The sequence below is a fragment of the Ursus americanus genome, chromosome 35 (assembly GCF_024610735.1).
Source record: "Ursus americanus isolate L20-20 chromosome 35, mUrsAme1.1.p, whole genome shotgun sequence".
In the NCBI taxonomy this organism is placed as follows: Eukaryota; Metazoa; Chordata; class Mammalia; order Carnivora; family Ursidae; genus Ursus; species Ursus americanus.
Window position 1 is genome coordinate 22221118 of NC_142161.1, and position 27734 is coordinate 22248851.

Here is a 27734-nt window from a genome sequence, read left to right on the forward strand (position 1 = left end):
TGATCCTATTTCCAAATAAAGCAACATTCTAAAGTGTATTCTTTGCGATCTTCCATTAGTACCATACCCTGGGCTCTGCACTACAGGAATCTCTGTTCTTGTGAAAATCTAAGGTCCTTTCATTTGTGAGCCCTTTCACCAGTACCCAAAGGTTTAGAGGGTCACTAAAAGTATTTTTTTACAGGTTCTTGTGCTTCATTGATCCATTGTTCAAGGCAACTCTGAGTAGGTATGTGAGATAAAGGGTAGATTTAATCCAGAGTTCAATTATTCAAAGTTTTTTACTCCTTCCTTATCAAAGGGATCACAAAATCAAATGTAAATGAGTGCAATGGACTGGAATAGGGTTGCCATAGAAAGGGATGGGCCCAGAGCAAACAAGCACACCTATCCCATCTTAAGCAGACAGCAGCAAATTGTTGCCATATAAGAACACGAGCTCAGTGTCGCCAGATCTTTTAAAAAGAGGGTAGAAATAAGAGTTTTTATGAAGGTTTTTGGCATATAAATCAACAGTTTTAAAAACACTATGCAGACCAAAATTACGAGGGCCAAACAAAGCATGTTAACAGGCCAGATTCAAGCTGCAGGCTGCCAGAGAGCAACCTCTGTTCTGCATGACACTAGGGATTCCTGCCAAATCATGCCTTTTAGAATGGGCCAACTCTGAATTTGGATTTTTGTTATTCAACCCAGAAACCATTAGAATCACAGCTCTAGCTCTGGCTAATCCATTAAATTCAGAATCTCAAAAACGTCTGGCCATTACAATAAAGAAAGCATAATTACAATGTTGCTACACCTGCCTTCATTATTATACCCTCTAAATCAACTCCCTCAATTTTTTTTTAGATTTTTGATTAATCAAACTGGCAATTCTTCAAATTTATCTGGGTGTGACCTTTCATTTTTTCCTCTAACTGTGCACTTCAGTGTCTGGCAATGTGGAGTTTGGATTCTGGTTACTAACAAGCAATAGCATGGGTATGAAGGGAATTGCTGGCTTCCCCCGTTAGCAGAAGAGGAATTTCTCTAACAGTCAACATGTTAATAGTGAGTGTTTCAGGTGACTTCCAATTTGGCACACTCCATGTCCAGATTCTCTAAACCTTTCTAGGTATTTTTTCTTATAGTGAGATCTTTTTCAGTAATTGATTAGTTCCATAACATTCATACAGAGATCTGATAAGGTTATGATTTCAATTGATATAATTCAGCAATCTTCAGAATCAATAATTAGTGACTTCAGCACGACTGAAGATAGATGTCTGTTAAGAGACTAAGAAAGCCCTTGGGTTTCATTCCATGATACTCAGTGACAATTTAGGGACCTGAACTTTTATCCTCTTACTTTAAGTGATCCAGTGTTATCAGAAGTCCTCACCATACACAACAGTCTTGGAATTCATACTCTTAAATTATTCTATGGCAGCAGCTGCTTGAATCTCAGAACTTCAACATCATGGTTTGATTTTGTTTCATGGGCTATTAATTCCCCTTCCCAGAATATGAACTGGAATCTTACTGTCTCAGAATACCAAGTCCCATTTCCAAGAGAATAGCAGAGTCAGGTAATTCACTCTCTGAAAAAAAATTGATTTAGTTAGGCCTCTTGGTTGCAAGCAACAATGGCCAAGTTAGCTTCATGCTGATGGAGACAAAAGAATTCTAGTAAATTCTAGATTTTAGTTCTGAAAGCATAAATCAAGTGATCAAAATTTAAAGGCCTTCATTTCTCCATAATAGAATTTAACGTATTCATAAGCTCCTATTTCTCCTAATTCTTTTTTCTTTTAGAGGTGATAAATAAATTTTGGAGGTATTAAATGAATGCCCTTTTAGAATCATCTTTTCGGTCAAGTATATAGTCAAATTCAGAGTCCTCACCCTGTGCCCTTTCTTTCCTTCTCTATGCTTAGGGCAGTCTAATGTCAAAGGAGGGTATCTAGTCATTGTATAGCCCCCAGACCTTTAATAGCCTCCAAGTACTATGTAGCTTGTCCTGCTTAGTTTTTGTTGCATGGGTGGCATTCATTTGCTGAATGTTCTTATCATGCCTAATTTTTGATAACTGTATAAGATGACCATCCTACTTAAAATCCCAGTTTCTTCTAGTCCAAAATCTGGAAGAGAAGAAAGTGTATCCCTTATTAATTCTAAATGTCTGTCATATAACTTCAGAATCTCTTTATATGAGATATTTCTGATGTCTTGGTATCTAGTGTATATCCTTAAAGCCTCACCTCACTTCAGTCAAAATTGGAGTGAACAGTTCCGTAAGGGCTTTAAGTCAGTTCATGCTTCTAGCATCTCACTACAAAGACACACTGCCCCATTTTACGCTATGTCCTCCAGGACTTTCTTGAGTGCTGTGATAGCCTGAATGGCATGTATAGCTCAGAAGTACAAGGAAGTTAACTCTCAGGAGTAACCTGACCAATTTGGGATGAAAGCCAATAAATAAGTGCCTCTGTCTCCCCTCCTTGAAAGTAAAGTTCTACAAGGCAGACTGTATTTCTCTGGAAAATAAAATCTTTATTGTTCATAACAGAAGTTTCAATAATACACTTATATTGGCTTTTTTCAGCTTTATCTCACTCTCTCCAATTTCTCCACCTGTTTCTAAAGATCACTTCCCTATATAAAAAGTTACATGATTACATGTAAGCCCTTATCACAGCATCCACTTTTGGAAAACCCAAGTTGAAATGCTTCCCACTCTAGACTACTCTCCCACTGCCACATAGGGATGATTTTTTACCTTCCTCATAATTAAATGAAACCATCCCCATAATACTGTGTCTACTCTTAGACTAAAATGCCAAAAACACATTTTCAAGTATGCTTTCTTGCTATTAAAAGCATCTTTGGAAGTTCAGAGAAAAAAGAAAAACTTTTCTCACTCTCAAGTGCCTAACTCTTGCAACTGCAAATCGGTTTTCATAACCTTTGGCACTCCTCTGAGATTTTAAAATTGTCTGTGGAACATTAAAGCGAACATTGACTTCTTCACATTCAGCTGTGCTCTGTCCTCTCCCTCAGGTAACAGTTGCTTCCATTTCAAGAAACAGAACACCACAAGGTAAAAAAGAGAGAGAGAATCACAGGAATTTTAAAAATTGGCAAAAATATTATCCTGCCACATTTTCTAATGAATTTATTTACAAGGAGGAAGTTCATGTTTGGTGGGACTCTGATTGGAGTGATTAGGAAATTAGAGTGAAACAGGAACTCTGGACTACCATTTTGGTAAGCTTGAGAAAGGAAAAGATAGTAGCTGGACAGGGTTATAGGCCAATAAATGGTTTGTTGTATTTGTTTATATTTCACTTATTCATTTAGCTATCGTAAGTGAAATAAATAGTCAAAACTCACTGCACTTATGGAATGTGGCATAGACAGCTAGGCATTCACCAAATATTCAGTTTCTTTGTAGCCCACTGGAGGGTAGCTGCCCAATCAGGGGCTACATTCCCCACATGTTTTCATTCAAATGTTGCTACCTTACTGGGTACCTTCAATGGAATTCAAATGGAAATAAAGTAGGTCATTTCTGTGCTATGGCCTTTAAGAAACAGGAATTGCCTCCAGAACGGCCTTAGATGATGAAATTAGAAGATGGTAGGGCTTTTGTCGGCCTGGATCACTAAATGACTATTTGCGAGCAGAATGCCCTCTTGAACCACTCATCATAAAAAATAAATTAACATCTATATGACCCAAAAATAAAATATTACGTTAACCTACTGAAATTTGGGGACTTATTTGTTACAACAGCTAGCATTATTCTAATACAGGGCTTATATTTTATTAAGGGAGACAGACAAAAATAAGATAAATAAAACATATCTTCTATTATGAAAAAAAAACAAAGTATTAGGCCAAATAAATATCTGGGGAAAGACCATTGCAGGCAGAAGCAATATCAAGTAGGAGAGTCTCAGTTGTAAGCATGCTGACATCTTTAAGGAAGAGCTGAAGAACTAAAGGGCTATAATGGCTGGAGTTGAAGTTAGAGATGATAACACAGGAGACATCATTTGAAATGAGAATAATATAGGCTACATGGTCACTATGAGGACTAGACTTTTATTCAGAATGCAGTAGGAAACTGGAAGATTTTGAGCATGACCTGCTTTGGTTTTTACTATATTTAGTCTGACTTCTTCATAGGTTGGGAATAAGTTGAAAGTAGACATGGGGAGACTAATTAAGAGATTTTTAGGTAGTGATAATTAGGATTTTGATCAGGGTAGAATGAAAATGGAGATATAAGAATTTGTATCCTGGCTATATTTTAAAGGTAGAGCCTAAGATATGAAGGATGAGGGAGAGAGAGATATTAAAGAGGATTCTAAGCTTCTTTCCTGAGAAATTTCAAGAGTGAATTTGCCATCTAACTACATTAGAGAATACTGTGAGAGGTACAGGTTTGAGTGATGGGCATATAAAGAGCTCAGTTTTAGACATGTTAAGTTTATGATGCATATTACATATTTAAGTCGAGGGAACAAGTAAGATAGGTGGCTATGTGGGGCTGGAGGTCAGGGAAGACATCTCTGTTGAAAGTATTATTTGGGAGTCAGCAGCTCATATTTAAAATTCTGAATCTTAAGACTCCCAGGGAAGTGAGCTTAAGTAGAAAAGAGAAGAAGTCCAAGTAGTAAGCCCCAAACAAGCTCACATTAGAGGTCAAGGAGATGAGAAGGAATCAGCAAAGGGCAGTGAGAAGGAAAAGCCAGAGAATTAATGGGAAAACCAGACATCTTGGAAGCCAAGTGAAGAAAGAGACTCAAGGAAAAACATAACCAACTATGGCAAATGTTGCTGAAATCTCAAGAAATATCACAGCAGAGAAGTGACCACTGAATTTAATAATGTCTATGATAATCCTGAAAAAGAAGCTTAATAAGAGAAAAGAAGAGAAAAAAATTATAAATAGGAGTATACAATAGTCTTTCAAAGAGTTTTGCTATGAAAAGAAGACAGAAATAGGGCAATAGTTGGAAGCAGAAATGAGCTAAGGAGGGTGGTTTTAAGATGAAAAAATAAGTGTGCTTATATGACGAGAAGAATAATTATTTTCTTCAGTAGAGGAAATTATTATTATTATTATTTGTGGATTTGTAATTCACACAATTAACATGTAAAATAATGTATAAATACATTTATAACATATTTAAATGTTATATTTAAAATATATTGAAGAGATACTTGCATGTAGCATATTCAATTGCTAATAAGAAGGGCTCCATTCAGAGAAATATGCTGAAAATAAAGGAGAGAAAGGGAGTATTTAATAGCTTAGTTTCCGAAAAGGCAAGAGAGGATCTAATCCACATGATGAAAAGAGATATAATTTCCCCAGGTTAACAGGAGAGATGGATGAAAGGATAGACGACAGCAAATTAGGTAGGTGGGGAGGATTGGAAAATGAATTAGGCAACGTCTGATGGCTTCCATTTTCCCCCTGAAGTAAGGCACAAAATCATCAACTGAGAGTAGGGTGGGCAGGGAAGAGTGAGAGACTTAAAGAAAGCACAGAATGTTTGAAATTCTATTTGGGTCAATAGGAAAGTAAACTAACTCACAGTTCATTAAGGTCCTGGTTGAGGCTGAAGTTAGAGAAAGACCATTCATGTTATTTACTTCAACTCTGGCTGTGTTGTAAGAAGACATAACTGGATCTACTCAGGGATAGTGAAATATACCTTTTAAGATTGTTATTAAGTGGAGTTAAGATGGCAGAGGAGTAGCGGACCCCTTTTTCAGCCGATCCCCAGAGTCGAGTTGGATAGGTACCAGACCAGCCTGAACATCCATGGAATCAGCCTGAGACACAGGAAGATACATCTGGATCTCTAGAAATAAACATCTCCAGCGCTGAGTATTGAGGTACAAGCGGGGAGCCCTGAAACCGCACACAGATATCAGAAGATAAACGGAAGGGGGAGGGAGCCGCCGCGTTCAGGCGCCGAGAACCGGTAGCCACCTGCACGGGGGAGCGGGCGGACTCTCAGACCGGCACCTGTGAGAGAACTGACTGTGACTGTGAGCCGAGAACACATGCGACCAGACTGAGGGCCAGAGCTTCGAAGCACATGGGGGCGGCTGGCAGTGTTACAAACACAAAGGACAAAGACGCACCGGTGCTGGAAGTGAGGGCTGGGACACTGGCTGTGGGGCACACATCCCGGGACGCTGCAGGGTTGAGCAGCACCAACAGAAACAGAGTTAAACTGGCCAGAACATCAGTGGAGACCGGTCCGCGATCCCTCTGTTCTGAGACAGAGGCTGAGATTCGACCCCTGCTGCTCTGACTCTCAAAAGAGGCACAGCAACCCGCCAGGGAAAGCCGCCAGAGAACAAAAGCCTGGAAATACTGGGTCACAGTGTGCCCATCCCCATCCCCACTCGCAGGGGACACGGAGACTCTACCCAAACAGGGTTGCCTGACTATCCGCGCAGCAGGCCCCTCCCCCAGAAGGCAGGCTGAAAAATAAAGAAGCCACATGCCTAAGATCCCTATAACACAAGGGCGCACGGCCTGGGTCCCGGTCAATAACATGGGCTCTAGACAGCCCCGCAACCTCTCCTCATCAGAATGACAAGAAGGAGAAATCCCACCCAGCAAAGAAAAGACAATGAGTCTGTGGCCTCTGACACAGAACTAATGGATATGGATATAACCAAATTATCAGAAATGGAATTCAGAGTAACAATGGTCAAGATGATGTGTAGACTTGAAAAAAGTATTCACAAAAATGTTAATGAGAATATAGAATCTCTAAGGGTGGAAGTGAGAGCGAATCTGGCAGAAATTAAAAATTCTATGAGCCAAATGCAATCAAAACTAGAAGCTCTGATGGCCAGGGTGAATGAGGCAGAAGAACATATCAGCGAATTGGAGGATGGGTTAGTAGAAGAGAAAGCTAAAATAGAATCTGAACTTTAAAAAATCCACGCTCAAGAATGTAGGTTACGGGAGATTACTGACTCAATGAAACGTTCCAATGTCAGAATCATCGGCATCCCCCAGGGGGTGGAGAAAAAAAGAGGTCTAGAAGAGATATTTGAACAAACTGTAGCTGAAAACTTCCCTAATCTAGCAAGGGAAACAAACATTCCTGTCCAAGAGGCAGAGAGGACCCCTCCCAAGCTCAACCACGACAAACATACGCCACGTAACATCATAGTGTAATTCGCAAATATTAGATCCCAGGATACAGTATTGAAAGTGGCCAGGACAAAGAAATTTCTCACGTACCAAGGCAAAGGTATCAGAATTATGTCCGACCTGTCTACACAGACCTGGAATGAGAGAAAGGGTTGGGGGGACATTTTTAAAGCTCTTTTAGAGAAAAACATGCAGCCAAGGATCCTTTATCCAGCAAGGCTGTCACTCAGAATTGATGGAGAAATAAAGACCTTCCAGAATCGCCAATCATTGACCAATTTTGTAACCACAAAACCAGCCCTACAGGAGATATTAAGGGGGGTTCTATAAAGGTACAAAGGTCCCAAGAGTGATACAGAACAGAAAGTCACAATCGATAGAAACAAAGACTGTACTGGCAACACAGCATCATTAAAATCATATCTCTTAATATTCAGTATCAATGTAAATAGGCTAAATGCTCCCATAATGCCACAGGGTTGCAGATTGGAAAAAAGACATGACCCATCCATTTGCTGTCTACAAGAGACTCATTTGAACCTAAAGATACATTCAGACTGAAAGTAAAGGGATGGAATACCATCTTTCATGCCGATGGACCTCAAAAGAAAGCTGGGGTAGCAATTCTCATATCAGACAGATTGGATTTTAAACTAAAGACTATAGTTAGAGACACAGAAGGGCACTATATTATTCTTAAAGGATGTATCCAATAAGTGGATATGACAATTATAAATATCTATGCCCCCAATAGGGGAGCAGCAAGATATACAAGCCAACTCTTAATCAGAATAAAGAGACATATAGATAAAAATACGTTAATAGTAAGGGACCTCAACAATCCACTAACAGAAACAGACAGAGCACCCATGCAGAAAATCAACAAAGAAACAAGGGCTTTGAATGTCATACTCGACTAGTTGGACCTCATAGATATATATAGAACACTACACCCCAGAACTAAAGAATACTCATTCTATTCTAATGCCCATGGAACATTCTCAAGAATAGACCATGTTCTGGGACACGAAACAGGTCTCAACCAATACCAAAAGATTGAAATTATTCCCTGCATATTCTCAGACCACAATGCTTTGAAATTGAAACTCAACCACAAGGAAAAATTTGGAAGAAACTCAAACACTTGGAGACTAAGAACCATCCTGATCAGGAATGATTCAATAAACCAGAAAATCAAAAATCAATTTAAACAATTTATGGAGACCAACGAGAATGAAAACACAATGGTCCAAAACCTATGGGATACTGCAAAGGCAGTCCTAAGGGGGAAATACATAGCCATCCAAGCCTCACTCAAAAGAATAGAAAAATCTAAAATGCAGTTTTTATATTCTCACGTCAAGAAGCTGGAACAGCAACAGAGCGACAGGCCTAATCCACGCATGAGGAAGCAGTTGACCAAGATTAGAGCAGAAATCAATGAATTAGAAACCAGGAGTACAGTAGAGCAGATCAACAGAACTAGAAGCTGGTTCTTTGAGAGAATTAATAAAATTGACAGACCACTGGCAAGACCTATCCAAAAGAATAGAGAAAGGACCCAAATTAATAAAATTATGAATGAAAAGGGAGAGGTCACAACCAACACCAATGAAATTGGAAGGATTATTAGAAACTTTTATCAACAGATTTATGCCAATAAATTAAGCAATCTGGAAGAGATGGAGGCCTTCCTGGAAACCTCTAAACTACCAAGACTAAAACAGGAAGAAATTGATTTTTTAAACAGGCCAATTAATTATGAAGAGATTGAGTCAGTGATAAACAACCTTCCAAATAACAAAACTCCAGGCCCGGATGGTTTTCCTGGGGAATTCTACCAAACATTCAAAGAAGAAATAATACCTATTCTCCTAAAGCTATTTCAAAAAATAGAAACAGAAGGAAAGCTACCAAACTCATTCTATGAGGCCAATATTACCTTGATCCCCAAACCAGGCAAAGACCCCATCAAAAAGGAGAATTACAGACCGATTTCCCTAATGAATTTGGACGCCAAAATTCTAACAAGATCCTGGCTAATAGAATCCAACAGTACATTAAAAGGATTATCCATCATGACCAAGTGGGATTCATACCTGGGATGCAAGCGTGGTTCAACATTCACAAATCTATCAGTGTCTTAGATTTTATCCAGAAAGAAAAATTCAAAAATCATATGATTCTCTCATTAGATGCAGAAAATGCATTTGACAAAATACAGCATCCTTTCCTGATTAAAACCCTTCAGAGTGTAGGGATAGAGGGTACATTCCTCAATCTCATAAAAACCATCTATGAAAGCCTACAGCAAATATCATTCTCAATGGGGAAAAGCTGGAAGCCTTTCCCTTAAGATCAGGAACACGACAAGGATGCCCACTCTCGCCACTATTATTCAACATAGTACTAGAAGTCCTTGCAACAGCAATCGGACAACAAAAAGGGATAAAAAGTATCCAAATCAGCAAAGAAGTCAAAATGTCTCTCTTCGCAGATGACATGATACTCTATATGGAAAACCCAAAAGAATCCATGCCCAAACTATGAGAAGTTATAGAGCAATTCAGTAATGTGGTGGGATACAAAATCAATGCTCAGAAATCAGTTGCATTTCTATACATGAATAATGAGACTGAACAAAGAGAAATTAGGGAATCCATCCCATTTACAATAGCACCAGAAGCCATACGTTACCTTGGAATTAACCAGAGACGTAAAGGACCTATATTCTAGAAACTATAAATCACTCTTGAAAGACATTGAGGAAGACACAGGAAGATGGAAAAATATTCCATGCTCATGGATCGGAAGAATTAACATAGTTAAAATGTCCATGCTACCCAGAGCAATCTACACTTTCAATGCCATCCCGATCAAAATTCCAATGACATTTTTCAAAGAACTGGAACAAATAGTCCTTAAATTTGTATGGAACCAGAAAAGGCCCCGAATCTCCAAGGAACTGTTGAAAAGGAAAAACAAAGCTGGGGGCATCACAATGCCGGATTTCGAGCTGTACTACAAAGCTGTGATCACAAAGACAGCATGGTACTGGCACAAAAACAGACACATAGACCAATGGAACAAATAGAGAACCCAGAAATGGACCCTCGGCTCTTTGGGCAACTAATCTTTGATAAAGCAGGAAAAAACATCCGGTGGGAAAAAGACAGTCTCTTCAATAAATGGTGCTGGGAAAATTGGACAGCTACATGCAAAAGAATGAACTTGACCACTCTCGCACACCATACACAAAGATAAACTCCAAATGGATGAAAGACCTCGATGTGAGACAGGAATCCATCAAAATCCTAGAGGAGAACATAGGCAGCAACCTCTACAACATCGGCCAAAACAACCTTTTTCATGACACATCTCCAAAGGCAAGAGAAACAAAAGATAAAATGAACTTGTGGGACTTCATCAAGATAAAAAGCTTCTGCACAGCCAAGAATACAGTCAAAAAAACTAAGAGGCAGCCCACGGAATGGGAGAATATACTTGCAAATGACACTACAGATAAAAGACTGGTATCCAAGATCTACAAAGAACTTCTCAAACTCAATACGCGAGAAACAAATAAACAAATCAAAAAATGGGCAAAAGATATGAACAGACACTTTTCCAAGGAGGACATACAAATGGCTAACAGACACATGAAAAAATGTTCAAAATCATTAGCCATCAGGGAAATTCAAATCAAAACCACACTAAGATACCACCTTACGCCAGTTAGAATGGCAAAAATTGACAAGGCAAGAAACAACAGTTGCTGGAGAGGATGTGGAAAAAGGGAATCCCTCCTACATTGTTGGTGGGAATGCAAGTTGGTACAGCCACTCTGGAAAACAGTTGGAGGTCCCTTAAAAAGTTAAAAATTGAGCTACCCTATGACCCAGCAATTGCACTACTGGGTATTTACCCCAAAGATACAGATGTAGTGAAGAGAAGGGCCATATGCACCCCAATGTTCATAGCAGCATTGTTCACAATAGCTAAATCGTGGAAGGAACCAAGATGCCCTTCAACAGATGACTGGATTAAGAAGTTGTGGTCCAGGGGCGCCTGGGTAGCGCAATTGTTAAGCATCTGCCTTCGGCTCCGGGCGTGATCCCAGCGTTTCAGGATCTAGTCCCACATCGGGCTCCTCCGCTGGGAGCCTGCTTCTTCCTCTCCCACTCCCCTGCTGTGTTCCCTCTCTCGCTGGCTGTCTATTTGTCACATAAATAAATAAAATCTTAAAAAAAAAAAAAAAAAGAAGAAGTTGTGGTCCATATATTCAATGGAATATAACTCAGCTATCAGAAAGAACGAGTTCTCTTGGGGCGCCTGGGTGGCACAGCGGTTAAGCGTCTGCCTTCGGCTCAGGGCGTGATCCTGGCGTTCTGGGATCGAGCCCCATGTCAGGCTCCTCCGCTGTGAGCCTGCTTCTTCCTCTCCCACTCCCCCTGCTTGTGTTCCCTCTCTCGCTGGCTGTCTCTATCTCTGTCTAATAAATAAATAAAATCTTTAAAAAAAAAAAAAAAAAAAAAGAAAGAACGAGTTCTCAACATTTGCTGCAACATGGACGGCACTGGAGGAGATAATGCTAAGTGAAATAAGTCAAGCAGAGAAAGACAATTATCATATGATTTCTCTCATCTATGGAACATAAGAACTAGGAAGATCGGTAGGGGAAGAAAGGGATAAAGAAAGGGGGGTAATCAGAAGGGGGAATGAAGCATGAGAGACTATGGTCTCTGAGAAACAAACTGAGGGCCTCAGAGGGGAGGTGGGTTGGGGAAACCGGTGATGGGTAGTAAGGAGGCACGTATTGCATGGTGCACCAGGTGTTATACGCAACTAATGAATTATCGAACTTTACATCAGAAACCAGGGATGTACTTTATGGTGACTAACATAATATAATAAAAAAAACATTAAAATAAAAAAATTGTTATTAAGTGTAAAAAGGTATATGTTATACCTAATATAGTATCTAGCATATCATGGGTACCCTATAAATATTATTTTTCACTTTCTCCCTACCTTGTCTTTTTCCTCTATAAAGTGAATTCTTAAATTCCCCACTCACTAGAAGACTGTTAGGGCTTTAGTCTAAGAGGACTTGTCCCAACACAGTTAATAATATCAGACACCATGTGACTATAAACTTTAATTGCTTTACTTAACTCGCAGCTGAATACTTTGGTTTTTGAGGATATAATCATCAATATGAAATCATTTGTAAACATGAAGGTATGCAGGATTAGTTATGTATCCCTGAGCAAGCTTCTGACATGATGAGAAAAGATATATCAATACATTTGATACTTACTTTTGATACAACTCTAGATTGCAACCATCAATACTTTTTGAACCTTGAACCTATTGTTTATAACTTTTTAACTACTATAATTTTAAACCCTAAGAGGTTTTACAATAAATGAAAGAACAAGAGAAGTGATTTATTTTATGAGTTTCTATATCAATGACAATTGCAAAATTGCTCTGGGAACCTGGATAAAATGAAGCCAAGACCAGATACAGTCCAAAAGCCAGAAGTTCCCTACCTTTTATGAAATCAACAGTAGTTTAGATGAACCAAATAAAAGAAACAAAGAGACAGAGAGAGAGGGAGAGAGACAGAGAGAGAGAGAGAGAGAAGTTTTTCTTACTTTCACTTTTGAGAACTTTGCTAAAGAAGCTAACACCTTTCACAATGAAACAACATGGAAAATAAAACAATTTTAATACCACAGATATGTTGCTCTATCAAAATACTAGCGAACACAACTTCAGAATCCAGAGAAAAGCAAATGTGAAACTGTGCTGTATGTCAAAGAACCAGGTTTTTGTTGTTGTTTGTTTTTTTGGTTTTTTTTTTTTTTTACCTAATTTTATGCAAAATGAAAAATGAAGACCTTTGGACATGGAGAAGTAAAACAGTTGTTGGAAGAGAGTTTAGCAGCAGGTTAAAATTTTTTTGAAAAATAATCCTTGAGTAGGTAAAGATAAAGAGAAAAGGCAAATGCTCTTGCCCTCAGCCATTTGTCTATTTTAGAGGGACACAATAACAAGGGCCAAGAGAGAAAACTCAGCAAAATCTGTCCATTCATTCATTCAATCAGTAATTACTGAGACCAGTAATTATGTGCTAAGTGTTCTTCCAGACACTGGGGAACCAAAGATGAACAAAAAAGTCCCAATTCTTATAAGATTTATATTTTAATTGAAGAAAGAGATGTAATAAATGCAAACACACTAAGATTGTTTCAGATAATAAGAGCTTTCATTAAAATAATATGATGATGTGACACAGAATATCCAGGAGGGTAACAAATTACCACAAAATTTAGCTACTTAAAAAAAGACGTATGTATTTTCTCACAATTTCTGTAGGTCAGGAATCTGGACCCAGATTGGCTAGGTCCTCCAGCGCAGGGTCTCTCACTAAGCTGCCATCAAAGTGTCCACCAAATCAGCTGTTATCCTCAGGTTCAACTGGTGTGAAATCTGCTTCCATGCTTACTTGGTGGTTGTTGGCAGGATTTAGTTCTCAGTGGACTGGTAGACTAAGGCTCTCACTTTTTGCCAAAAGAGTTTCACCATAGGGCAACTCATGACATGGCAGCTGGCTCCATCCCACCCCACCAAAGAAGGAAGAGTGAGCAAGGAAGAGAGAAAGACAGAAGTCACTTTTTTATAGCCTTATCTCAGAAACGGTATCTGTCACTTTTGTCACATTCTATTTCCTTTGAAGCAAGTTACTAGGGGCGGCCCCCACACAAGTGGAGAGAAGTACATAAAAGTATGAAGACCAGAAATCAGGAATCCATCGCTGGGAACCATTTTAGAACCAGCCTACCCCACAGGAAATCAGAAGGCAGAAAAGGACATGAAGTTGTGATATTAGAAAGAGAAATGCAATTCTGAATAACACTAGGATGAATCCAGATTAAGCTAATCTCCTTTACCTAAGAAAGAAACTTCTGCATGGTAAACAAAGATAATCTAAGGAGAGAATACACCGCTCAACTTTCACAAATCTTACACAGGTTTGTTATAGTACTGACAATTCCATTTTTGCTCAATATTTATTCAACATTAATTATTTATAGAATGAAACATATTTATTATTTCAAAAGTAACAGAATTATCTTCTCCATCCCTTTCAATTCCAATTCCTATTCTCTTATCTGACCTACGTGCCCTCCTCCAGAAACACAAAAACAGCAAAAAATTTTTTGATTAAATTTAGCTCTACTTGAGCCAAAGCAGGTTAACTCCAATGCTACAGTTGGTCTAGCCATATTTTAGTCAGAAGGCAAGTGAGCTTAAATCATTTAGGATTCTACTACACCAAAAGACTTGAGTCTACTAAATCCTAGATTACCTTTGGGCAGATGATTTAACCTTACTGAGCCTCAGTTTCCTGATATACAAAATAGGAACATAAAAATAGTAACAATATTATTTCTTATTTCAAAGGACAGATGAAGATTAATGATGTACGTGTTAGCATTTTGTAACCTATAAAATACCGTGCATCTTTAGAAAGTTTTATTTAAAAAGTAGTTAATACAAAGAAATTGGAAAGTGATAAGCTTAGAAAATTATACAAGATTTTTAACATCACCACTCATTTCTCTCCTACGCAGAAAAATGAGAACATGCTGACCCAGTTTTCTTCGATTTGCAATACTCTTAAATGTTAAGTAAATTCTTTATATCTTTAACTCATTGTTTATACCATAGAGTGCCCCAAAACACAGCAAATTCGAAACTCTAAAAATTCTTAGAAGGTGTATTTGTTTACTAAACCACAGTTAAGAGTCAGAAAGAGTTAACATGGAGAGGAAAGCAAGGAGAATGTGATATGTATTGGAAAAAAGAACTATATTAAAATGAGCTCATTTTTATCAGAAGAAAATGGTTCTTATTTTAAAACAGATGTGTGTCCTTTTACAATTACAGAAGCTGAAATATAACTGTAATCTACAACCATAAGGTAAGATTTCCATCTTTATGTGACATGAAAAATGTGCCAAGCCAAGACTTTTCCATAAACAAAATTGCTTTCTTCAACTCACACTTTAATGCAAGATATCAATCATATGGTGGATTTTATTACTCAGAATTTAGCTTTGTTTTTTGACAGATTGCTTGCAGTCAGCTTGAAGTACAATTGTATATCATCCCTATTATATACACATCTGAATTTGTGGACCCTTTTTTATTTTAAAAAGAGTATTATAAATGGGAAGAAATACCTGGTGAGGTAGAATTAGTTTGACATCAACCATTTTAACTCAATGGTGTAGTTTTGATAACATGTCATTATTTATCGACACTTGGTCTGAGGCAGCAGGCTTTCTATAAGACACCAGGGGATAGCAATGTCTCACAGCTATATGAACCATCCCTCTATTGTGACTTTTTTTTTTTTTAATTTTGCACATGCCTCTATTTATCAAACCATTCTCATTTTGAGTAAAAAGGCAACATTGGTATCAGTACAATGCACTGGTTACACAATACATACAGAGGATACATATTCATATATGGCAACAAGACCATGCAAAGTATAATTTCTTTTTGGTAAAAATCAATCTGCCATGGCCCAAATGGAGAAATAAAAGGAGTAGAAATAAAAACTACACTTGTGCTCTCTGTGGTCAGGAGTTCTTACACTCCATAAGTAGTCCCAATTTCAAGTGAGCTACAATGACCCATGTCATTCACAGCCTACCATGAATTTAGTATTCCTTGGGCACATACATAAAGAACAGCAATGCATATTAAAATGAAGATGTAGAGCCTTGAAATGAAGAGTTCACAGCTAATGCTGCCATAAAATTTGCAGTCTATTTCCAGGTAGGAAAAGTATAGAGAATTTCTAGTGCTGTCCTTTACAGGGCCAAATTGGGGATGATATTTGCTAAAGTCGTGGCACATATGCAATACTACTGAATTCCAGCTGCCTATGAATAAGTAGAATACTTTAAAAACCTTTTAACCTATCTGTGATGAAAAATGCATGCTGGTTTAAACTTCCTTAGAACTTTAAATTAGCCGCTGCAGCACATTCGGCTCCACGGCCCAGTAGTCCTCAAACCACCAAATGCTAAGAAGAAAATAAGCTCTGTGGTTCCTAAAAAAAATAATAAAATTAAAAATAAAATTAAAAAAAAAAAAAAACCTTAACTAAGTCCACTTTTGAGGCTTTCCTTCTTCTCAGCAAAATACTTACTTTTCAGGGCAGCTTTAGCTGTCATACTGCTGGGTGTGATTTTTGTTATTGAAAATAAAGGATAAAAGCCTGATCCCAATGCAATCAAATTTAACTTGGGATCAGTGACTAAGAACCACATTCGAATGCTTAGAAGTGCAGATACTTTCAGATAACTCATCTCTATGTAATCCCTACTTAAACATGCTTATACAGATGAGTCTCATTTCTATGGTTTTACTTTAATATTCTTTTAACAACTCTAAAATGAAATAAAAGAGCTGCTAAACACACTTCATTATTGTTTTGAGAAGCCTGATTTAAACACTTGTGTTGTGAGATATCATGGGCTCAGTGTCTACATGATCAAGTATTCAGCTTTTCTTGAGGCTGAAACCTATCAAGCTTAGCTTTCAGTCATATAGAAATTTGGCTCTAAAGGATAGGTCCAGATTCCCTAAGATTCCTTTCCCTGCTCTAAGAAAGAGTAAAAAAATAGGGTAAGAAATACATTGCTTTTGGTGATTTCACACTCCTTTAAAATCCTGATCTTTGTGAGAAATTAGCAGATAGTATATTAGTATAGTGGCCACAGGAGGAGTTTTCCACAACGATGAGTTTATATCCCCAAATTCCTTCTTGGAAAATCATTCACATTATTAAGTCCTCTTAGTAACATGTCATCATATTCAATTTAACCAGAGCATTGCATTCATTTGCCAGGGTTTGGAAGTATCACATGGTCTCATATGGGTTACTTGAGGTAAAAGATGATCTAGGAATTAATTACTGAAGTTAGAATCAGTATCTGTCACTTACAAAGTGCTTAATAAATATAAGGCATTTACTATACCTTTAGTAACCATAGTGACTAGTTTAACATATATAATATATAAATCTAGCTTCTCAATCTAGTTTTTGTGAAGATTATAAATAACGCTATTAGTAGCATATCTATATGTCAGTGTGTTAAACACCGTACTAAGACTTTTACAATACTATGTTAGCGGACCTAAACCATACCCGGCATGCAGGAGGAACTCAATTATGATTCTTGCCATTATCTGCCTACATCATGCATTGCACAATGTAAACTGACCTCTTTAGAGTTACTCAGCTTCACTGTGAGTGTCACATCCTGCATTACATAAAGGCAAGCTATGGTGAAGTCCCACACTAGGTAAGCTAAGTATACCTACTAATGGTACATGCAATTAGATTTAACCTATAATGTTGTGTTGAGTTTAAATCTATCAATACAACATGCTTGTAGAGATACAATAGAATTATAATGGCAGGTATTAGTGCTATTATTCCATTTTCTGGATGAGGATACTGAGGGCAGGAGGGTTTAAGTTACTTGCCCAAGATCAAGCAAATAATAAGTGGTAGAATAAAGTTTCTAACTAACACTGACTGACACCTCAGTGCTGGAACTTAACTACCATACCATACAGCTTCCTATTTTTTGAAGCGTGGTATAATTTGAAAGACAAAGGCAAGTTCCCAGACCTTGGAATAAGCACCAAAGATTTCATTTTTTTTAAAAGTTAACTTCAGGGAACATTAACATCTTCATAATCTTTGATAATTTCCTATCTGAAGGCAAATCTTAATGAAAAATATTATTGGAACAATATCAAAGTAGGCAAATGCTATTTCTCCCTATCCCCTACTAGGCCCACAATAAATATCAATAATAAATTCTACCATATTTCCACTAAGCCTAAATGTTGCCTTTTAAGACCATGCTCCAGACAGCTCCTCAAACAGTGAGACCTAGCACATAGACAAAATCTTTTCTCATATTGGCCTTTGGCTCTTATTTCTGTTAATAGACTGGGAGGCATTATTAACATTTACCCAACTAAGTTTTGTTGTAGATCCACTGTTACCCACACAACATGTTAAATATTGGGACTACAACATTAGCAAGTGTAATGTTTGCCCTGAAGAAACTCACAGGCCATTGGGAAAATAGAATGGAAAAAAGTAAAAATCAACCATTACTATACTGCCAGAATCATATAGAAGAAACAAGATGTACATACGTAAAGATGAGGGAAACTAATCAGAGTATAGGTAGCTAGGGAACAATCCCAAGGGAAGGTAATATTTGAGCTAATCTTCAAAAAATTAAGAGTCAGTCAAAGATAGGCCATGAGGGATAGGTCATCCTAGACAGAGAAAATAGCATATAGCAGGTTGCTTAAGAATGTATGACAATATTTAAGGCTGGAAAAATGAACAAAGCCAAATTATGAAGGGCTTTGTTTGATTTGCTGTAGTCTGTCTTTTATCCTGAAAGAGCTAGGGGAGACATTTAAGCATTTCAAACAGGCACATGACAATCACTTTTACATTTTATAAAGTCGCCTGGTTGTGCAACGGTAGATCCATTGGAAGGGAACAACATTTGAGAAGGGGACTTTCCTGGGGCTAGAACTGTAATGGTCCAAGTGAAAAATTATGAAAATATGAACTAAAGTAATCACAGTAAAAATGGAGAGCAAAGGGCTCTGTAGAGAAATATTGAAGAAGTAGAATTTATAGGACTTTGAGATTAATTAGAATGGTACAACATGGGAATAGGAAAAATCTACGAGGAAGCCTAATCTCTAGTTTGGGCAAATTGATGTAAGATGATTCCATTTAATGAAAGAGGGAACATAAGACCAGGCATGGTTTTGAGTGGAAAATAATTAACAAATAATTTGACATTGTAATAATGTTTCTATATTGAGTCGCACACTCTGCAGTTGAAAATAAAGATATGAACGAAGTGTAGGAGATAGACCTGGTACCCAAGTGACACTTAAAAATGGGCACGGATTAACTCATCCAAGAAAAGTATGTTGAGAGCCAATTAAAGTTAGTTTTAGATTTGGGGAGACAAGATAACGTAGTGGTTATAAGAGTAAGCATTGAAGCCAGACCGCCCAGGTTTAAACCATGGTTCCAGTACTTATTATGTGTATAATCTTGAAAAAATTGCTTGCTCTCTAAATGCCTAGGTGTCCTTATAACCAAGATGTGGGTCATAATACTACATATTTCATGAGGTTACTTTGAAATATTAATACTTGTAAAGGCTTAGAACATTGTCACATGCTAAGCACATAATGAATGTTAGCTATTATAAAGTTGATCATTAATGATGATACCAAGAAAATACAGCTTTTCCCTACCCCTAAGACCTTAAAATATAGAATAAAAATACAAATACACCTATAAAATAAATAATAATAATAATGGTAGGAGAGCTAGTATCAAAAGAATGTTATGACTTCAATTGACCAGTGAGGGCTGGATGGAGTTGTTGGTAACTGGTGGCAACAAGACTATACCTTAAGTGGGACATGGCAATCAGTGGGACCAAGAAGATGTACCTGTGTGGACGCCCTAGAAAGGTGTTAGTAAAGACAAATACTCTCTGATGAGCAATTTTGCTTAAGGCCAGCCCTTCCCATAAGCTTCACTTCTCCCTTGGTACAAAAGACAACCCAAGATAAAAATAATCTTAAAAAGCATGATGACTTAAAAATAGACAGGTTATCCTGTGGAAAGGGGAATTGACATTCTTTTATTATGGTTCATGTAGATCAAACCAGGGATACTGGGTAGAAGTCCTATGGAGACACACAAGAGAGAAAATCTAAAATCAAACCTTTCCCTAAATAAGAGTGAGCAGTCTTAAAAGGTAATAAGTAAATGCCCTTTCACAGTAGGTATTCTAGAAAAGCTTAGGCTGTGCTTCTCAGGAATTGTATAAAAATGATCCCAACATCAACTTCTTGCTATTCTGTGATAAGGACAATACCTGAAACATTCTATGTCTCTAATATGCATGGAAGAGATAGGGTTACCAAGGAATATCATTACCCCCTAGTATCATAACTAGCTAGTATCAACACTAACTAGTACCATCACTAACTAGTGTCATTATTAGTTTTTCTTCTTTTATTGCACCTTCAATGTTAAATAGAGTCTCTCCCTGGTTCTCATAAGAAACCCTGTGAAAGGGCCTATCCTTTCTCAAGACAGATGAAATCCCTTCTGACATCTTTAGCAAGTCCAGTTGGTTGCTCTAATCTGATTTTTACTACATTCTAGAAAAGTTCTCTACTCAGGCCAATGGCCAGTTTTATGCTAATTCTTGCTCATCTTATTCCAGCTACAGGGAGGAATAAGATTTGCTTTTGCTGTTTTGAATCTTCTAGCTTTGTTTCCTTCTATGTCACACAAAATTAATAGTACTCTAATTAAAGACAAGTCTAAGCCACAGCTAACATTTTTACATGATTACCACTATTCAAACAAACTGCTCCTCTCCCCCTAAAAAGTACATAATTAATCAACTACAGAAATGATCTCTATATAATATCATGCTAAAGATTTCATTAAAAAGAGTATTTTATGGAAAGGTTTTGCAGTAAGATGATAAAGTGTTTCTTCCACTTGTTGAGTGCACACTGTTCTCTGCCATGCATATCAATTAGGTAACTAAGAAGCTACACAGCTACCTCCACTATAAAGCACTTTCTTTAAGCAATGGCAGTTCCCACTACCTGTCCAATGAGATACTAGTTTATATTGTTACCGATTGAAATTAGATGCGTCTGCACAAAACTCAATCTTCATCACCCTTTGATTACCACTGGGGTTGGCAGCGGTTCAAGTCATTCAAAATCCCATAAGTTCAGAAAGATTCTCAAGTATTAAAATATTACATGAAGTTTACATGATAAATTCCACTTTCATAAGTAAGAAAGAATAACTTAGCTCATACATCATAGTGATAATATGGCAACACGGTATTAGCAGTGCATTCTAAAGTTTTACTAACTGATCCACAGTTGACGCCATCATTTGCAGTAAGACTAGATATGGGTTATAAACATAGAATATATAATGTTGGGCTTTATCAGAACAGCCAACTTCTGTTTTATGAACCAAATTCATGAAGCTTACATATAGGATACACATTCTCTATTATGCCTTAAATATGTCCTATGTCAGTGAGAGAATGTCTTTCTTACCATTCTATGGCCTTTTGACCCTCAACTAACTAGCTTTGGATATGTTCTTTTCATCACACCCTCTTCTCCCCCAACCCCTCTTTCTCATCTGGTTTGGCTAATACACACCATATCACTCAAAGATCTCACCAGCTTGCCCATCACCAAACAAGCTAACTACTGACACAAAGTGTTCATAGTAATTGCTTAAATTAGAAGTCCTGCCTAAAGGCTAATGTTGGAGCTCTAACCTCAGCTATGGGTATTGTTATTGGCAAACAACCTGACACCCTATTAACAACATACACTCAAGTCAGTCCTTTTGATTTAAATTTATTTGTGACAGAATTCCTATCATCCATCTGGACAAAATTTTAGACTCTTAGAAACTTAGATTTGGCCACCCTTAATTGGAGATTTGGTTGGGCAAGTTGGGTACTGACTTCCATCCCTCTGGCTTCCAGGTTGCTTTTCCCAATGGGAGATATTAGCAGAAAATCCAGATATTAGGAAGGAAGTGATATTAGATATTTGTCCCACTGTTCCACTGGCATTCTCTTTGCTGGTAGCCGTGGGTTGATGTGTCCCTCTACCAGAGGCTACAGCTCCAGTCAGGACCTTCTTAAACTTTTTGTGTTCTGGTAACTTCTCTCTTCCTTTACTCCATTTTTCTTTCTTCTTCCGCTGACCCTACAGAACTGGTTTGTCCCTAGCTGATTTCCTAAATCCTGCCCTTGCCTTTGTAAGTAGTCCATGTCTAAACTCTCTCCAAATCCCCCTTTGTTCCTACTGAACCCTGACTGATATTCTTTAGCCCATTTTCCATTCTGTGTTTTCTCTTTTCAATTTGTAGAAATTATTTTCATACTCTGGTTATCAACTTTTTGTCAGTTGTATACATTACTAATGTTTAATCTGCAGCTTGCTTTGAAACCTATTTATGGTATTTTGTGGTACAGATATATATAAACATAAAACTTAAGGTTGCAAGATAAATTACTTCCCCTTTGTCCTTTGTGTAAGAAATTCTTCTCTACCTCAATTTTATGAAGATTTTCCTATAATTATTTTTCGAAATAGAGATTTGCTTTTATAAACAGATCTTCAATTTATTTTTATTTTTTGATCTTCAATTTATTTTTATGTAAAAATAAAATATAAATTAAATTCAGTATTTTAGAGGCACCTGGGTGGCTCAGTCAGTTAAGCAACCAACTCTTGATTTTGGCTCAGATCATGATCTCAGGGTCATGAGATCGAGCCCCATGTTGAGCTGTGTGCTGGGCATAGAGCCTGCTTAAGATTCTCTCTTTTCCTCTCCTTCTGCCCTTCCCTCCTTCAGGCATGCATCCACATGCACACATCTCACTTCCTGTCTCTCTAAAAACATAAGTATTTTAGTTTGTGATTCCACCTGATCAAATGTTTTAGTGCCATCTATTGGATAAACCATCCATTTCCAGGTTGTTATGAGGACAAACTAAAGCTCCTGCCTTTTCTATAATTGTTATTTACCTTTTTTTTTTTTTTGCCTTAATCAGATTTACCTGTTCTTCTATTTATTGCAATCAAAACAGTGTGGCTCATATTAACCATATGATATGCTTTAAAATGAGAAGAAAGTACAGATAGGAAAGGCCCAATAAATTAGTAAACATAATAAATGAAAAACAGGAAAGAAAAAGAGAAAAAGAGAGAGAGAGAAGAAAGAAAGAAAGAAAGAAAGAAAGAAAGAAAGAAAGAAAGAAAGAAAGAAAGAAAGAAAGAAAGAAAGAAAGAAGGCGGGCGGAGCGGGCCTTAGAAGTCTCCATGAAATCAGATTCAGTGAACATGGTAGGCAAAGAAAACTCTGCTTCTAACAATTGCAATAGACAGCAATTCTAAAAGACAAAATCCAATATATGTTCGTGGGGCTGGGTTGTTAAAATGGTGTGAAGGTGAAGGTTAGTGGAGCTGAAGAAAGCAGGAAAGTCAAGGCAAAAGTATTTATAAATATTCATGTCCTGATGTTGACATCACTTAAGAAAATATCAGATATAGCCAGTTACTTATCCTATCATATAAGAATACATATTAACTCTAATCCATGCCAATTTTATAATTAATAAATATGAAAAAGATACATATTTTCAATAATGGATTCATTAAAATCCACTAATATCTTCATATATTTTCCAGATTTTAAAATGAGAGAATGGCTACCCACCCAAAGTTTTTAAAACATCTAGTAACGATGAATTAAAAAAAATTTTTAATGTAAAATTAAATAGCATTCATTGAGTACTTATCTGCCTCATTCACTATGTGATGTGCCTTGCATTGGTTAGCTCATTCAATATTGTAAGTTGTAGGGCAAGGAATTAAATCCAAAACTGATCTAGCAGTAAAACACGCCTAATAGTTTCCTGATGTACCTACTTTCATCTGCAATAAAAATTTTACAGAATAAAGCTTAATAAAATGTTTTGATAAAGAGAAACTCGAGTTACTAAAACATATTTCCATACTGCCTTACAAACTTATTTTACTCAGTAGCACATCAAAACAAGTTGTAACATTACCAAACATATTTACAGTGAAGTTGTTTTCATATTAAACCTCAGCCAAACTTTTCTCTAATTAATTAAAAATCTCATCCCAGGAGATAACCTTTACTTTGACACAGCATCTTTCAAAATATATTCTTGAAACTCTGTTTGTTATATATTTTAATATCAAGTAAGAAAAGCTTAGAATAGAAATAAAAGGGTTGAATTAATTAGTCAACAATGATTAATTAGACATTTATCCAAAGTGAGATTCCAATTCTCTTCATCCCCTTGGCTTGATACCACATTTCATTTGTTTAATGAGAACTCCATCTTCTGTGAAGTTTATGAATAAGTAAAAATCCTGGCATTTAGATAGTTATAAATAAATAAATAAATAAATAAATAAATAAATAAATAAATATATATATATATATATTCTAAGAATAGTTGGCAGTGACAGTAACCATCCAGATTCTGTACAATTGGGTAGAATTCTTTTAAATACTACTTAATCGTTGTCTAAAGTACATTTTAAGAGGATAAAGTATCTGACCTGAATTATGTCAGTTAGTTGCTCTTTTAAATAGATGTGTGGTAAGTTTAAATAGATAAATTTGGAGCATTTTTCTATGAGTCAGCCTAATTTAGGGCATAAAATCATCTCCAAAAAATATGATGGAATTCTTCTGACTAGATTTTAAATAACTGTTACATACATGATGAAACTGCTAACTAATAATGCAAACAATAATTGACTGAAAATTAGAAAGACTTTGTTCATAAATATTGTTGTTTGCTGTTAGCTATTTAATCTCATGGCAATTAGTATCATTTGATTAATAACTTATATATTCTACTTAAGCATTTAAGGGTTTCCCAAGTGACTTTCCCCGTAAATATTTATGTTTCAGGAAGTATTTTCCCAGGATATTTTAGGTGGTTGGAATCCAAATTAATTTTCATTTTTAATCAGTTTCTGCTTATAAATTTTGACTTCACTATATCCATTTATATTATTCCTCTATCTTCAATGGTGTTGGAACATAACACAAAATCAAGAGCTGTTGCAAATTTAATTAATTTTTTTAAGCTTGTTATAGATATGAAATAAAAGTAGGGATGACTCATTAGTGTTAATCCTCTACTTAATTCCTGTCAAATCAATACACTGTAACTACTTTTCTGTTTTAGTTTTACAATCTAAAATCTACAATGTTAGTCTGTGCAGAAGTGTGTTAGTTTACTGGAGCTGTTCTAATTTTCACAATCTGATGACAAAAAAAACAACAAAAAAAAGAGAAGTCCAAAATCAGTGCTGGCAGGTTTGATTGCTTCCTGAAGTTCTGAGGGAGAATCTGTTCATGATTCTTTCTTAGCTTCTGACTAGCGGACACATCACTCCAGTCTCTGCCTCCATCTTCACATGGTTTTATCCCATGTCTCACATAAAGACATTTCTTTGGACTTAAGGCCCACCTGGGTGATTCAGGATGCCCTCATCCTTGGACATTTCTTTCTTTCATTCATTCATTCATTCATTCATTCATTCATTCATTCACCCATTCATTCATTTAAATTTCCAAACCATAGTTTATTATTTCAGAATTATACAGAATTAGCCTCCTACCTTACCCATCTTTCTTTATATTAGCTTCTCTTCACAATACTCTACTTAATGGACTTGTCCAATACATAGTTCTTACTTCTTTTTTACTCTCTTTTAAGGACCTTTAATTTAATTATATCTGCAAAGACCCTTTTCCAAATAAATTCACAGTCATAGGTACTGAGGGTTAGGATTAGGGCATATCTTTGGGGCAACCACAAATGAACCCACTACAATATGGAACATGTTTCATTACAAATTATTCTAAACTGATATTCAGATGAAATATCTGAGGCCAAACACATTACTATGCAGTAGAAAACTATTTTTACTAGGGTCTGATCCTCTATGAACTCTATATATGAATCACTAACTAAATCAGCTTGCCCTACTTGTTCTTCCCACAGTCACACTCAAAATTTTCAGATATTTTTGAGTAACATTTTAACTAGTTGATCACCACGTAATCATTTTCTTATTACTTTAAGGTGTTGTGATCAAAATAGCCACCCCAGAAGTAATATCCTCTTAAAAAGCAGGGAACATGACCACATTCCTGTTCCTTTTCGCAAATCAATAAAATATTAATCTAACACTTCCACTATGCTCAGTGATCATTTATCCCTATCCAGAGGTGAATTACCATCCAACTCTCTATTCAATAAATAATATACACTTTGACACTGATTCATTTTGTTAGCTATTTCCTGATTTCTAAATATAGAATTAGGAACTTTTTTGTTTCAATAACTCATTCCCAAGAATAATCAATATATCCCTATTATAGAACAATCAAAGAGCTGAAAAAATAACTAATAAAAAAATCTGTAAGTGACATTAAATAACAAATTAACATAGCTTGAAAGTTAAATGCTTGGAAAAAATTGAGCTATGCTTTATATGCTCTATAAAGACAACAAATCCCTTAAGTTTGAAATGTGATTCTTAGTATTCCCAAGGATACAGTGATACTAAAGTCAAAGTAGAGGACTTTGGAGAAGTGCTAACTCACAAATCTAAGAAACCATATAACTTAAAGCAGGCATGAGGAAAATCAGCTTACTGCTCTATATGTAAAACACACTTACTTGACAATTTTACATGCAAATGGACATGAATGTGGAACCATTTCGTGTGTATGTGGCTTTCCTGCCTAATTTTTCTAATTACTGTTCATATTCTATTCACTGCTTTCAGTTATTAGAATAACAACAAAAAAAAGAATTTAAAAGTAAAGAATTCAATGAGCCAATTAATTTACCCACATAAAACTAGGGAAATGTGACTGTTTTCTGTTTTTAGTAATATTGACAAAAAGGATTGGTTGTTTTGCCATCAACTAGTTTAAGGACCATTAAAATTTCTGATTTATTCCTTAATGTAAAAACAACTAACTACCTTTGGTTTTAAATAAAGCCTTTACTGCTCCATATTAAAATCTGAAAAAATAAAGAGTAAAATAAACTTTTCGTAAAGTGAATGTTTTTTTCAATAAAAGAGAGCACTTTATTCTTAGTTTGTGTTCATGGTTTTGATGTTAAACTATCTTTTTTTTAATGGAAAGGTGATTACAGTAGATAATAGTTGTGTTGATGGTGGTGGGTAGTTTCTTACGACCTTACTTGGCAAAACTACTCTGTGACAGTTTTCCATTCTTTTAAATTTTAAATTATACTCAGATCTAAAATATAAGAACCTTTGATTTAGACAACAAAAATTATAAATACAAAGAAAGTGTTAAGAAATTATTATACTCACCTCCCAGAACTGGTATAAGGATTACATGAGTTCATGGGGCGCCTAGGTGGCTCAGTCGTTAAGCGTCTGCCTTCGGCTCAGGGCGTGATCCCAGAGTCCACTCCCCCTGCTTGTGTTCCCTCTCTCGCTGGCTGTCTCTCTCTCTGTCAAATAAATAAATAAAATTAAAAAAAAAAAAAAAGGATTACATGAGTTCATATCTCTTATGTTCTTAGAACACCAACTGGCACATAATAAGCACTATGTGTGCTTGCATTGATATGATGATAACTATAAAGACTAGAAAAGGTTGAGAACCATTAGGAAATCCTTGGATTTCCTTATTGAAATGTGCATTAACAGGTTTTTTTTTCACTTTTGCTTCATTTTTTTTTTCTTTTTTAGAGAAAGAGAGAGCGTGCAGGAGGGGAGGTAGGTGTGGGGGAGAAGC

The 27734-nt window shown here is 36.4% G+C and overlaps 1 long non-coding RNA gene across 1 annotated transcript in view; it reads right to left on the minus strand.

Annotated features, from left to right (window-relative positions):
• LOC148107129 (uncharacterized) overlaps positions 1-27441 on the minus strand; it is a 123406-nt gene extending 95965 nt beyond the window's left edge. The window contains exon 1 of the long non-coding RNA XR_015723059.1: positions 27305-27441. This is a non-coding gene — a long non-coding RNA (uncharacterized LOC148107129). The remainder of the gene's footprint in view (positions 1-27304) is intronic.
• Between the last annotated feature and the right edge of the window lie 293 nt (positions 27442-27734).